Source organism: Lissotriton helveticus, chromosome 12 (genome assembly GCF_964261635.1).
Source record: "Lissotriton helveticus chromosome 12, aLisHel1.1, whole genome shotgun sequence".
In the NCBI taxonomy this organism is placed as follows: domain Eukaryota; kingdom Metazoa; phylum Chordata; class Amphibia; order Caudata; family Salamandridae; genus Lissotriton; species Lissotriton helveticus.
In genome coordinates this window covers 445721666-445736089 of record NC_136073.1, presented here as the reverse complement: position 1 = coordinate 445736089, position 14424 = coordinate 445721666, and positions in this window count along the sequence as shown.

The following is a 14424-nucleotide window of genomic DNA, read 5'->3' as shown; positions in this document are numbered from 1 at the left end:
CACACACTAGTACATGTCCTACCTTTTACGTACCCTGCACCCTGCCCAGGGGGGTACCTTGGGCCTACCATAGGGATGGCCTATGTGTAAGAAAAGGGAAGAGTAATGCCTGGCAAGTGGGTACACTGGTGTAATGAATCTGCTTTTCACAAAAAGGACAGATCCTAACTGCAACACCCCTTTAGGCTGAGGCAAGACCCAGCACTCACCCAAGGCAGGGTACTTTTTACCACTGCACCCTTAAACAATATACACTTTGAGCATATAATGAATGTCTTACCACCCCTGGCACAGCAAAGACTTCAACACAAAACAAACAGCACCTTTTGAAAAGGGGTTTTATTTAACAAAATGCAAAGACTTCTCTCTGTTTTAGAATAAGGCTTGGGGTTTATTACATAATACTCTCTAAATAAAGGCTGTCTCAGATACCAAATGCATAAGATTCAAATATATGTAGCAAACTATAATCTAAGTGCATGAATAATACTGATTTATACTAATTAAATGTATTAATACTGATTAATAAACTGCAGCAACTGACATAAGATACCTGCAAGAGATCAGAAAGATATATATACATATATATACAGCAGAAGATTACTTTGGATGTGCACCTCCCACACCACAAAGAAAACACCTCAAATGATCACAGCCACTGGCTCACATCACAATGGCAATAACCACAAAACTCAATACATCACCTGGCATCTTAGCCCACTTCTGGCCGGGTTAGTCACAGCTGGGGATCAGAGCTCATCAACCCGGGTTCATACTCCGAGATAGATACGTCTGCCCTCACTCAAAAACCAAACTCCCAACTTCTCAACCTGCAACCCTCAGCTTTAAACACACTAGAAGATTCGCGAAATACCTCCTCCTACCGCCAGAGGAATTTTACCAGAACTGGCCTAGCTCCAAGCTAGCATCCCATTGCTGTAAGAAGACCTCACGTCTCTTCCTCCATTCTCACTTCTTTGAGCCTTTATCTTGACGAAGCTCCCACAAGGCCTTTCAGAGTACGTTAAACAAAAACAATCGCTAGAAAAACAGAAAGACCTTGTATGTGAATAACCCAAACAACTTGCAAGCACTGCTGTGCACGCATCAGTATGGCAGAGTCAGACATGAGGCCATGTCAAAGCCAATAATAAGCACCTATAATTCTCATCCACACAACTTGCAAGCACCACTGTGCATACAGACACGTTTGAAGCAAGGTAAAATCAGAAAGCAGAATTACATGAGGCCATGTCAAAGTGAATAGTAAGGGCTCATAATTCACACCAGTGTACAATACAATACACATTTCTGCACAACTGCTTATAGCAACACATACTTCATCCCTCAATGTACAACACCAAACACATGTGTGCACCACCGCCCACAACACTGCACTTTGAGACCAAAAGTATATTCCACACCTCTCTCTCTATCTCACACCTTTAAATGCACATCCCACAGGCTCTGCTCTTGGCAAGACTGTTCCACTCCTTAACTGATCCCACTGAAAGACAGCAAGATTACAGGACAGAAGAGAAGCAGGCATGTGCAGGATCATCCTAGATTAAGGCTAGTGTAAAATAACACACTAAAGTCAGTTAAAATGGTGGTGGTTGAGGGTCATCATAGGGTGCTAAAATCATAAGATTGGCTCTTTTATTACAGCTGGCCAGGTCAACATGGCAGTTAGCAAACTGCGCGCAGGCACTGTGGTGGCAGGCCTGAGACATCTATTTGGGGCTACTCGTGTGGGTGGCACAATCAGTGCTGCAGGCCCACTCGTAGCATTTCAATTACCAGCCCTGTCACACTCAGTGCACTTTACTAGGGACCTACTTGTAAAACAAATATACCAATCATGGATAACCAATCGCAACAACAATTTACACAGCGAGCATATGCACTTTAGCAATGATCGGCAGTGGTAAAGTGCCCAGAGTCATATAACAAACAACCACAGGTCAGAAAAAAAGGAGGAAGAAGCAAAAAGTTTGGGTATAACCCTGCAACATTTCCAACAATGCCATACACAGCTTCAATCTGAAACAATTGCTGCTTCAATCGGACAGCAAGAAACATGCATAAGGAGCCATTGTCATGACATGTTAGAGAAACAGGAGTTTATGATCTTTTCTTTAACTAAAATGTGATCATGGGGTAAATAAAGATATTTTTAATCTACATAAATTAATGCATAAGCTACACCATGTGCAGAATAGATTAGCTTGCGTGTCACCTCTAGATCTGCAGAGGCCCTTTAATTTCAATGTGGAACTATTCGGCCTGTCTCAAACTCTCAGAATAGTGAGGCAAAGGAATCCTTTTGCATGGGTGCCCAACGTAGCTTCAGATGGGCAGGACCCCGGCTATATTTTTAGGATAACCACTGACAAAGTAAGTGTGTTCCGTTTAGTATAGTGAGTACCTTGAAGCAATTCCACTATCAGAAAGAAGACAACAATGTATACCCAGACCTAGTCCTGTACTCCTTGTGCCACCGAGTCCAAGCTGCGACCAACTGCAGAGGCCGAATATGGCTGAGATCGGTTTCAGGTTGCTTGTGTTCCTGTTTAGAGATGACCGGCCTGGGCAGTTTGGGCTGAACAGCTCCTTTTGGGGCAGGGCCAAGGCTGATTTACGTATGGTGGAGTCTTTTAAGAAGAGGCATGGTGGGCAAATAACCTTGGGTTAGAATGCTACCTCCAGCGATTGCCAATGGTTAGACATATTGTAAGCATTCCACTGATCACCTTTTGTGTTAAACAATTTGCGCGTGGTTAAATTGATTGTTTTCATCATATTTGTCAAGAGCACAAGAGCGCCCCAGCAGAAACGTTATAAGGTATGGGCAAAGTGGGCTCTGGCCCAGGGCCCTTGCCTTTCAGGGGGCCTCCTGAGAGAGTCTTACCCTGTTGACCTTGAATACTTTTTAACCCATTCGCTGAGAATTCCGCCACAGCGCTAGGGGTGTGGGGGTGAGCGTGGCGCTTCCGTGCTCGTGATGGAACCGCGCCGTCATGAGACATGGGTGGCGTGTGCTCATGACGGTGTGGTTCCCTCCCGGCTCCGCCCGCTCATTAATTCGCCCGCACAGGGGGGAATTAATGCTGCATGGATGGAGGGCCCCAGCATGATGGAACCACGCCGTCATAAGCACACTCCGCCTGTGTCTCATGACGGCATGGTTCCGTCATGAGCATGGAAGAGGTTAAACAGATTGTTGTCAATAGCGTTTTCCTTTTATTTATTTATAGTAATATTAGTGAGCTGCTGCTCTGTTACAATATTGAAAACACACAACACTGTCCCTGAATATTAAATGTTAACACATTTAGAAATTGGACCAGTGTGCCTTTGCACTGTCAGTGATCTGGCCAAAGAGGGCATGAAAGAGTTAAAACTGGATCATAAAGTGACAACTGTACAGAACAAGGGCCCCTAAAATATATTTGGTCCAGGGCCCCCAAAATCCTTAAGACGTTTCTGCGCCCCAGGCATTTCAGATTCACGTTACTAGTGGCACACTATCCACACGCTAAAAATGCCAGCAACTGCTCGAAAACACACACGAGGATTCAGAAGTCTAAGGAACTGTTGCTTCCTTTAAACAGATGTGCTCGGTTTCATTGCTTGTCTATTCATCCACTGGAAAGCTATAAAGATTCGCTGTCACGGAGGTAAGCACTTGCAACGCTGAGCGCGAAAATACAGCCTTTGATGCAAAATGTCTACCATGTGAAGCGCGAGACTCCTGCCGCGTTGTCGCTGTACTGCTGCGGAGATTAACCGCGTTTCGTCCTGTGCTACAACTAACAGCAGGCTGCCATAAATGAGGCGTTCATAAAACACACCAGGATGTATGTGGAATTTCCCATCTCTCTACTGGGAAGGTGAAGGAATAAAAAAAAAGATTCTGAAGCGACTATTCATTTTAGAGCTGCGTGGCTGCTGGCTGTCATGGAGCACATTTTTGTAAATGAATATGAGTGCAGTAAAGTGTCTCCTGATATTCCAAGTATCCACAGAATGTTAGAATTTGCTTAATTATAGGGGTGAGCGAATGTGCAGAAATTCGGTTAAGTAAATTTCGTGAAGGTTTCTTCCCATACCTTTGTTTTTTCCGCAACGTAAGCACACAATGAGAGTGAGAAACCTGTCATACGTGGTTTTGCAGTATGAAAAGCTTGCAAAATACCTAATTTTATGGGGAAAATTCTCCTACAAAACCTACATGCAGAATTTTTAAACTTCACACTACTCTTGTGGAATTTTAGGGGTTTATATTTTGTGTGGTACTACCACATCCCGGGGCATATGCACAAAGCATTTTTGCTGTCAGAAATGGGCCGATTCGCAGAATCGGGCTATTTGGAACGACAAAAATGCATTTTAATTTTACAAAAGCACAAATTGCAACTCGGTAATATGATACCAGATAACAATTTGAAGTGATTCCGTATTTAGAAAGGGTATGTCATGGTGTCCCTTCCAAAAACATATTCACAGTGGTATGTATGAATGTTTTGCAGCCAAATTACTGGGGTAAACCATTCATATTTTACTGACACCTCAAAGAAGGTGGTAACCATTTACAATCGGGAAGTCTTCCCCCTTGTAAATGAAGAAGCAAATATTTTTTAAGAACAGTCAGTGCTCCCATGGAAAACTGCCTATTCTTAAAAAATTCAATTTAAACGTTTCATTTAAATTTTTGAGACGCATCCGGTTATCCTTTAAGATAAACGACCTGCATTTAAAAAAACAAAATACTGGTTTATTAGAAAGCAATCACAGACATGATGGTCTAGTAAAGGGTCACAAACGGCGACTTACCTCATTATTATTCATGAGGTAGGTCACTTTGTGATCCACTAGTAAAAGTTGCTTAAAACATGTATGTTTTTGAACATTAGGAAATGCATTTTCCTAATTGCAGTTTGGTAAGAATCGCAATTATGAAATCGTGATCCCTAAAGATAGTAGATGCCCCCAGTTTCCCCAGGACACATTTTGCCAGGTCAGATCTGGTGGAATCTGTTCCTTGGAAATGGACCATGTCTTCGAATGACCTGCAGAAATTGATGTCATAAGAATGCTATTCTCCAATAATATGCATTTTCCCAGCAAAAAGGTTGCACTCATATAGTAATGTTGCAACCTGCAATTACTTATCCTTGTGGTATTGTTAAATTGTGCATGTGAAATTACAGATTTGGGCTTTCTGTGACAAGCAGAATGTGGCCTCGACCATCCTTTTAGTTTTGTCAACTTTAAATAAAGATGCTTCTCAGGGTTTTAAATGGAATATAGAAGTGCTGGTACTCACTGCCAGTGCTAAGAAATACAGGTTCTCTACCTTCCAAGTTAAAGAAGTGCAGGGACTCAGTACCAGACAGCACGTGCCCATTTCAAGCACTGCTGCTGGTTTCAGCCCAGTATTCAGTATCAGGCAGCATATCTGTAAATAAAGACCATAACTTACTCAACGTTTTCCAAGATGAATAGCAAGCTTGAGTCTCTTTGCCACTAAACGCTAACCAGACAATTATGAAAAATGATACGACTTACGTGCTTCAGAGTCCATGCTAACAAGAAGCACCCACTGCATACTGATGCCTGTGACAGTGCTACTGAATGATCTTTTGGTTGTGACATCTGAGCAGAAAATAATAAATCAGTGCAGCTTGATGAAGAGTGTATACCATAATGTGAACATGTGAAGAGCTAACTTAAAATGTGCTCTTCTACATGGTTTTAAACTTTTAAGTGCCATATCAAGTGGTAAAGTCCCAGGACTAATAAAGGGGTGTTTCTAACTGGAATGATAAAGGGAATGTGTTGCTTTCAGCTGAAAACATAAACAATCTGTTAAAGTTTGCACACCAGCATACAATCAAAACTCAGTAACAATACAGTAAAACACAAAATATCAACAGAAAAAATCAAAAGTCACGCCAAATAAAATGACAACAGAATATAGCATCACATATTACCACCTCCAAAAAACCTGATTTCGTTATGTATTTGCACCAAGCACTTCCCTGTTTACCACCAAGGGTATGGTTGACTCCAACTTAAAAAACGTTTTTGGGTGGCTAAAGAAAAGAGCTGAATTGATACTCTGCTAGTGCACAATACATTTTCTTTAACTTTGACTGCGATTGTGACATATGATTCGCCTAGAACTTTTCAGAAGAAAGAGTTAGTGTATTCGCAGAAAAAGAAATAGCCACATTACAAATCCCCATTCTAAGCCTATGATCCAGAGTATGTGGGAACTTTGTAATGCCAGTAAATACGATTATGATTGTTTGAAGTTAATCCTCTAAAAGCAGATTAATTAGATAAACAAATTTTATGTGAATGATCTCAACAGTTGTCTTTCCTGAAGATACAGAATGCTCAAAGAATGAAAAAAGCTATTGTGCAGTGGAACTCTTGTGTTGTCCGTCAGACAGACGTATTGAGGGTTACTCATTTATTTGCTATCAAATGTGTGCCTTTCACATTCATTGACATTCAGTTCGAACTGAATAAGCAGCACTGGAATGTTTTCATTTTCTTTTTCAAAAATATTATTAGGCGATTCCCTCCTTTGCTATATAAAACAATTAGTAGGAGAAACGTGTTTAAAGTTGTAATAAATTATGATATGACACAATGAATGTTTCAAACCCTGTTACAACAATTCATTTGCGCCTTTTGTCAGGTTCCTTGAATCTACTTCATGAATAAATATGAATGCTAAAATTCTCTCTGTTTTTCTCTCTCGCTTATTGACAGATTTCAATGAGACTTTCCCTAAAAGTCATCCACCTCAGCTCCTTCCTGAAAAGTTTTGGGGTGCTCTTTCAAGCATGAGACCGAAAAATGGGGTGTCTGTAAGTAAGTTTCCCCTTGTGGTTTTCTATAGGAAAACAACGGAATACACTAAATTTGGCGGAAAGCTAGATGTTGACCCAGATAGCGTGCTTTTTGTGATTTGGTGTAAATCCATTTGTTCAGGCTACAGAGGATCCACAGCCCAACAGATCTAAAGATTAGATGTGATTGGCTGCACCCACATCAACAAAGATGTGGGAACAACTATTTAGGTCTTGGAAATCCTCGAAAAATTATAAAAATACATAAAATACATATAGGGTTTTAAGGTAGGGATAACCTGCCCCTAGGCGTGATGGGGGGGGGGGGGGGTCCCAGAGGAAGCTACCTAGGTGAAAAATGTAATTGTGTGTTTAGCTGTACAGTGGGTCTGCGTTAACAGTAAAAAAAAGGACCCGCTCCTGTCCTTCTTGAAAATATGTCCCCTGAGGTAAGCCAGGGCATGGGGTTCAGCACAACCACCTTTTTGGTGAGGGGGTGTGTGGCCTCCCTCCCCGATCCTTTAGAAGGCTTTGGTGACAGTGGAGGCGAGCTGACTAGTGGGTGGCAGGGCAGGCGCTGGGGGGAGGTGGGGTGAGGGGGGCACAAGGGGGGCCACAGGGTTGCACAATGGGGGAAGAAATTATGCACTTACCTTGCCGTCGGATTCCGCGTCTCTACTTCTTGCTCCTGCTCTCCTCGTGGGACAGGAAGCCAGGAAGAACAGCAAGGCTCCCCTGACCAATCACAACACTGCAATGCAGCATTGTGATTGGTTTTGAGTGGCCTGGTTTGACACTCAACCAGGGAATGGGGACCTGGGCTGATTCTCTATGCAGGCTGTAATGCAGCCTGCATGGAGAACGGGGAAAGTGTGCATAACTGGTTTGGGCAGCCTGAGAGGGCTGACCAAACAGCCATTCTGCACTTAGGAGTGGGCACACCACTCCTCCCCTGCCCTGCTCCAAGTGCAGAGCAGCCCCGCCCACCTGCCCGCAAAGGATACATAAAATGATTATAACTAAAATATATTATGATTTTTCTTTCCTTTTTACTGCTCAAAAGCAGTGGGCAACGCTCCTCTGCCATAGCGGATAAGACGTCACTGCTCGGTGACCCTATCCCCAGGACTGTTTTTATATTTGGGGGAGGGGCCATGCATCCCCTCCCTAAACCTTGCCCCTGGAAACACATCTCCTACAAATTTTAATTTTGGGAAGGAGGGTGTGTTTCAGATCCCTCTGCCAGAGCCATAATGGGGCCAAGGGGATCCCTTCCCCCAGGGACAGAAGAGAGCAGTTTCTCGGGGACCCCCATCTCCTGGTACACTGACTTGTTCACTGCCCTGGAGAGTGCAGGCAGGGAATGTAAATGTAATATCCTGCCTGCACTCTTCTGTGCAGTAAAAACAGGTTTGCTTCTGCTCAGCAGGTGGGAGAAAGCATCTGTTCCTGACTGGATGGAAGCAAAGTACTAGAGCAGGTCCTACTGCACTACCCATGGGGGGGGTATAACATAGGAGAAGGTTTTTTTTTTAAAGAAAGCAGGGATTTGATTAGGCGCTCAGCTAGTTAACACAAATACAGTATAAAACAACACAATTAGTGAATATGGTGCAGAATAGGCAAGGGGATATGCCCTAAAACCCCTTATTATGGTGTAGAAAACTACACACAAATGAACATGAAAACAACTGCCTAGGCACACATAAAAAGTAAAGATCTTGTGATCATAATAAGTAACAACAACACAAAAAGTATCTTCGAGGTGAAAGGAAAAAGGTCTTGAGTGGATGAAGTCGAGATTTTTAATCCTTTTCAAAAAGCACGATGGAATAAACCAGCCGACACGTGTTTTGTCGCACAATGGAGAATTGCTCCGCGACGTCTTCAGGGCTGTGGCGTAAGCTAATAGTCTGTGAGAGCACTCAGCCAGTGATAATTCCAACCCGGCCGGGCTGATGAGTAAGACGGATGAATATAAAAGTGGAGTAATGTTAAAGACAGGTAGTAGCTTCACTGCCTATCTTCCACAATCGATAAAATTAACATGTTCTTCAAAATGCGGTGTAAGTGCACATGGCAATGCAAGAAAGTCCTCCGAATTAGCAGGGCCGTGTTAAATTGCGAAGTGTTCTCTCTTCTGTGTGTCGTGTTGATAAACACTCAGTTCATGAATGGGTCGTCTTTGGTTACAGGGCTGTATTGCAGTTCAGAACGTTCGCTCTAGTTGGATTCGGAAAGTAGGACCCACGACACACCACTCGGTACCAGGTAATGGACGAGGGGGGGTGATGACTTGGGAGCTGGTAGGAGCTGCAGGGGCCTTGGGGTTCACCCCGCAGTCCCCAACATTAAGTGCGCCACCAGGTAAAATAAATATAGCTGGCTCCAGCTGGAACTCAGAATGGGTACTGTGTGGGAAGCAGTCAAGGTGGCTCTCCCCGGGCCCCCAGCATTTACTAATGGTGTGGGTTCTCCTAGGTGGCACCGGGGGGCACAAGGAAAATAATGGCTTTGGTCCATCACTGGCACCCAGTATGGGTGCTGGATGGGGGACCGGGGGGCCATCAGATCCTAGGTGCTCCACCAAGGGCCCAAAAGTTAATATAAATTATAAATGTCCTGGGTGGGACCAGGACTTCCAAAAACAGAACGAAAACTAAAAAAAGAATAATAAATTGGCTACAGGAGATTTTCTGGTAATGAATGTTCCATCATTTCTGCAAGGTTTTTTTTGTAATATTGTTTATCATTGTGGTGCCCCTCGTAGGGGCCATAGAACCATCAAACCTTTTTTAATGTTGCCGGAGGGCTGAAAGAAGTAAGTCTATTGGGTCATTTAATCCATGATCCCAGGAGAGCTTACCATTATTTGTAATGCCCTCCAAGCTGGAGCGATACGCTCTTCAACTGGAGTGCAAGGACCCCTGTGGTTGGTTCTTTGGCTGCTCTTTGTGGTCCAAATTTTTAAAAAAAAGACTCATAGATATGTTATGTTTATGTAAAAATACTTTATTGAAATTATTTCATGACATTCACTGTTAAACATTGCAATGTGGACATTTATAAAATATGCATTTGACTATAGTTATTGGTGTCTTTAAATGAATCCAATAGGTTTGATTTAAATATGTTGACGAGCTGATCCCTTGATAAAGCCAATAGTCACGCTGTTTATATTTTGGTGTTCTGAACCTTTGGCATAGCCAGTAGGTATGTCTTACTTAAAATGACATCCCTTATAATGTTACATGACATTGTCAGTGGTTGGGCCTCCAACCCCACCCTACACACATGTGCCTGTGGAGTTAGGCTCAAGGCCTGACCTAATGCTACGCATGGTCTCCCAACTCCTGGGGCAGAGGACTGGGCACTCAAGGGGCTGGGAGAAAGTGAGGGCCTTTGGCCATGGACAACTTGGGGCTGGGTGCAGGGCCTGTACCAAACCCCCGAAGGGCATCCATCCATGGATATAGCTTGTGCCCTCACAATGCAGTACTAATTAACTCACATATTACATCACCCAAGACATGGTCTATGACGTCATTTGCAACATCAATATAACATCTGAAATGACATAATTGATGACAAGACTGTGTATGGTGTGGGAAAGAGTCATAGTTGCTTTACGGGATGAGTTGTAGTTACTTGAGATAACTATAACTGGTGAATTTCAGTGGTTTTATTAGTTTAAATGGTATGTTTAACTGAGATTTTCAGTTAACTATAGCACCTCTTTGACCTTTTTTTTAGTATATATGTATATATATATATATCACACAAGCAAGGTGATCCTCAGGGGGATCCCTCGTCTTTGTAGGGGTGGCTCGTTGCAGGTGGAGCGACCGGTATTAAATATCACAAATAACACGGAGTTCCATCGAGCACTCAGGTCAAAACAGGAGGCCATCCATTAAGTCAAATTATCCTGGTTTATTGCAGTCATAAACCAAACGTGACGCGTTTCGCACTTCACAAAGCGCTTGTTCACACAGTTTAGATAAATAAAGTTACTCCTTTTAACAACACTCGTATTGTTATAATACAGTGGTCATCGAAAGCAGACTGGTATTTCAGCAGTGGGTGCCATTATCAAATATACAAACTCGAAAAAGTATCGGTGGTTAGTACAATACTAGCAAAACAACCAAAATATATACTAAGACATTTTGTAAATGTGTAAATCTGTAACGGTTGTACAAAGTCTGTATAGGAAGTATTGTCTAGTAAAAATACATCGGCGGGTGAGATGTATTCGCCCAATGTACTATGGTTAAGGTGGTTCAATGCCCATAATCTGAGAAGAAGAGTCCGTTTCTGTTCAGTCATGACAAATAAAATTACATCCAAGAGGAGTGAGTGTCGTAAACCTGCAGAAACAATGTAAATGTGTGTCTCATTCATATTGATCGGTTCATGACGAACAGAGATAATAAAAATTCGGATCGAGTCAATAATAATGGCTTTGTTAGTGCCTTATCTCTATGATGGTAATCACCATCTCGTCATGTAGCCTATAGATAAATCAATCAAGAACTGCAACTTACGGAGAACTAGATAAATAACCAAGAGTTATAAAAATTTCACAGTGATCCAAGTGCTCAATGGAGGATGATAAAGAGAGAAGAGAAGCAGCACAAGTGCTCTTTGCGCGAGCACCAGGAGTGGGTAAAACTACTCCAACACCCACTTAGATTGACAAAACAATTATGGAGACACTTAGGAAATTTGAAAAATTACATAAGCTTGAGATTTCAAAGTGGTGGGAAGCCACTTCATTGCAGGACTACCTGGATAAAAATATGATTCACAGAGGTTTGAGAATTTATTTAACTCCTTCCTATGATTCACCTGATCCTCAAATGTTAGAAGAGTGGTCACAAAATTCAGTCACAAGTTCACGCAACATGCTACAAATCTTGGTGAAATATGCCTGGTCAGACAGGGTAAATATTAAAAAAAGAAATTGAACAATTAACTGACATAATTGACAAACATACAGATCAAGAAACAATTACCAAATTTATTGAAGATATGAAAAAAAGACTCAAAACAATGGAAGAAGAGATTAAACAAAGGAAACAATATAAACTACATAGAGACTGTGGCGATTATGAGGCAGGGCGTATCCTGACACATAGTCGCAAATATGATCATCTTTATGAAGCTGAGGCAACTGGAAAGAGCAAAAATTACCCAACTAGACAACAGGAGGAGGAAACTGGAAGTACCAGCGACACTAACACAGAAAACTCAGAAATAACCAGCATATCCGAAAAATAGGATTCAGAAGGAGAAAGAGTATCGGGACGTCGGAATTTTTTAGACGAATACCGGCTCATGAAACAGAGCCGGCAAGCAACCAGATCATCCTCCAGAATCAGGGAAATGAAGGACTCCACGGGAGCAAACCCAAGAGGAAAACCAAGGGGTATCAGAACAAGAGGCGGAAGAAATGCAAACAGAGGAGGAAACAAGCCAAACAAGTCTCAGGAGCAAGTGGGAAACAAACAGGCTCAACACAAGAAGAAATAATGATGGATGACGAACAGGTAAACCTAACCATAGTAAATCTCTCTTCTAAAGACATCAGCAACAAGGATAAACGCACTCTATGCCTTGGTCTAACCTTCTGTCCCTCTACACCCATGAATTACGTTGATGAGAAAATTGACATTTTAAAATTTTGCAGGAAACTTAAATTAAAAAAGTGGCACAAATTGAAACCGGCCAAGAGTAGGATAACTAATACAGAATATAATCTCCAACGTAAACATGAAATTATTATTGGTGACATAGATGCCCTGGTGGCATTTGACGACTTAAGTAATGAAAATTCCGACGTGAATTGTAGCATTAATACCGTACGCACCTTAGATGCCATGGAAATAAAGCATGATTTAGCTGCTTGTACTTAGTTCAAAATGAAATCGACCTTTGTACCAAAGATGAACCATGACAATATCGACACCTTTCAAGAGATAGTGGTAAGGATTTGCTCGACCTACGGAGTAAACATTGGTCGAAACAGATGCAAAAATTCCAACATAATCTCTCACTATCCCAGAAAAAAGCTCTTCAAGACCTTGCGGCAGATGAAAGTATTTTGGTTAGACCTGCCGATAAGGGAGGCAATATCATCATCATGCCAAGGGATATGTATATCAAAGAAGCTGAACGACAGCTTAATGACAAGAAAACCTACAACAAATCCAACCGTAGGGAATACAGTGACAGCATCCATAAAATATGGGAAAAACTTTCGGAGTGGAAAGACAGGGGTCTTATTGAATGGGAGGAGTATTGCTTCCTCAAAAATGACCTTCCTACTTTACCCTTGCTCTATCTCCTTCCCAAAATTCACAAGTGTAGAATTGATCCTCCAGGCAGACCCATAATTTCATCCAAAGGAAATGTCCTGGAAAACATCTCCCGCTATGTCGACCATTTTCTTAGAGAATTTGTTGTAACATTACCTTCATATGTTCGTGATACGAAAGATTTCTTAGATAAAATGGATGACATTCAGTGGCAGAACAATTTTTTACTTATAACCATGGATGTCAATTCCCTTTACACTATAATCGAACACGAAAAGGGTACCGAAGCATGTGCCAGATACTTGAAACAAAGAAATATTGGCTATTTAGAACATACTAGCATGATATTGGATATGATTTTATTGTGTCTCACGAATAATTACTTTCTTTTCAATGATGACATTTATGTTCAAAGACATGGGACAGCGATGGGAACATGTTTTGTGCCCAGTTTTGTAATTCTATTTATGGGTGCCTGGGAAAATGACATCAGGAGTAGTGATGTTTTCAAAGCTGATTTCACGAGAGTCATAACAGGCTCCGTTACATTGACGATGTTTTTATTGTCTGGGAAGGAACCCATGATGAAGCTCTTGACTTCATATCCAGACTTAATAATAACAAACTGAACATTGTCTTGACCAGTAATATCAGTAACAGAGAGGTAGAATACCTTGACACCAAAGTGCAGATTAAGAATAATGCCTTACAGACTGTTCTTTTTTGTAAGACCAAAGCGGGCAATTCTCTGCTTCATGGCCTGAGCAGCCATCCGGAAAATCTTAAATGGAGCATTCTATACGGTGAGCTGCTCAGGGCCAAACGTAATTGTAGCCGAGAAGTTGATTTTCTAAAAGAACAAAAGTTAATGACTGAAAGATTCACACAAAGAGGGTACCCTAGATGGGTAATTAAGAAGGCAGTTGAGAAAGTGAAAGTGGTAACACTCCTAACACTATTGAATCCAAAACTGAGGTGCCAGCCAGTCGTATCATTCTTAACTATACTGGCAATAGCAACCAGATACGCAGATGCATTAATAGAAACTGGCATGTACTGAAAGGGGACCCCATAATTGGTCCTGAATTACCTGATCGACCAAGTATAACATACAGACGGGCCGTAATCTTAGAGATCTCCTTGTCCATAACAACATAGGCAGAGCGAGTGACAACAGAGGGGTTGATCTTCAAGGTTTCTATCCATGTGGCCATTGTAAAGCATGTAACCATAGCCAC